Here is a 1,613-nt window from a genome sequence, read left to right as displayed (position 1 = left end):
TCTCTTTCTTTTCATACAACTTATTTTTATATATTTAATAATTTATATTACATAATAGCAGTCATTGATGGAGCCATTTTTGTCAGTGGGCGGCCATTTATGCTACAATTTTCCATCAAAAAATTATACTAAATTTTTTTTTTGTGTTAGGATGAATAATAAAAAAGTACCATGTTGTTTAAGGCATAATAAATATGTCCCATGAAATTTAAAATCTGACAACATAACTATCTGGTATATTTTTCTTAAAATTTTTTTGACACCATTAGAAATAAAATTATAACTAGAATATCTCTAATTTATTAAATTAATATTAATAATATATTAAAACTCAAAAACTTAAACTTTTTTTTTAAAATTTAGTTTTTATTATTGCAAGAAGCCTTAAGTTAAACTAAAGGTTATTGACTTATTGATTACATAAGGAACATAAGTGGAAATATATAACCCCAAAGCATCTAGGAAAATCTAGACTAGGAGATTTCTAGCTATCCTAGACAAAAGCATCAACATGTATACACCAATTTCCAGCCAGCAGAGTACGTGTTGTTCCATCACTTGGCATTTTATGGGAACACATCTGGAAGCTCTACTGTTCTTGGTACACTTTCGTTCGCAAGCATGTCGGCGTCACTATTAGCTTCAAATAGGATATGGGTTATTTTTCATTGCCATGTATTGTATTTTTCGGTCAAAAAATTTCAGCAGTTCTATATTAGTGTACTTTCTTTTATTTAGTTTTTTTATTTAAAATTGAAAGACTTTAATTTTTTTAATTTAAAAAATTATTTCAATTTTATTTTTCATATATTTTTTAAAAATATTATAAAATTTAATCTCTTTATTCAAAATCGTAACAGTTTAATCTCTTGATTTTATAAATTACATCAATTTTGTTCTTTAGTCATTCTATTCAAAATCGTAACAGTTTAATCTCTTGATTTTATAAATTAGATCAATTTTGTTTTTTAGTCATTCTATTCAAAATCGTAACAGTTTAATCTCTTGATTTATTATATTTATTCAAAATCGTAACAGTTTAATCTCTTTATTTTAGGGATTATTTCAATTTTATCCTGATTGTTTTCTCCAAAATTATTGTGAAATTTAGTTTCTCTATTCAAAATCACAATAGTTTAATCCCTTGATTTGTTTTCTTCAATCACTTTATTCAAAATCGTAACAGTTTAGTCTGTTGATTTATTTTTTTTATTCAAAATCGTAACAGTTTAATCTCTTGATTTTATAAATTATTTCAAATTTATCCTCATCGTTTTTTTAAAATTATTATAAAATTTAGTCATTCTTTTCAAAATCACAACAGTTAAAAATTATTATGAAATTTAATCTCTCTATTCAAAATGGTAACAATTTAATCTCTCTAAGTTCTTATTTTTGTTTATATATTGCTTTTACTTTTTCTTTTCTTTTCTTCCCTCATATTATCGCTTTTTTTGTTTTCTTTCTCCCCATACCTTCTCCCTTAAAGACCGATGACCAGCAACTTGTTTTTGGTGACCATTGGTCGACGATTGGTGGGCGGTGGCAACATTTGGTGACTGGCAACCAATTCTCAATGGAGAAGGTGAGAGGAGAGAGAAAAAATGAAAAAA

This window comes from Theobroma umbraticum, unplaced genomic scaffold, assembly GCF_002168275.2.
Source record: "Theobroma umbraticum cultivar Fairchild unplaced genomic scaffold, ASM216827v3 scaffold_12.1, whole genome shotgun sequence".
Lineage (NCBI taxonomy): Eukaryota > Viridiplantae > Streptophyta > Magnoliopsida > Malvales > Malvaceae > Theobroma > Theobroma umbraticum.
The sequence above is the reverse complement of the archived record's forward strand: the minus strand, read 5'-3'. Positions refer to the sequence as shown.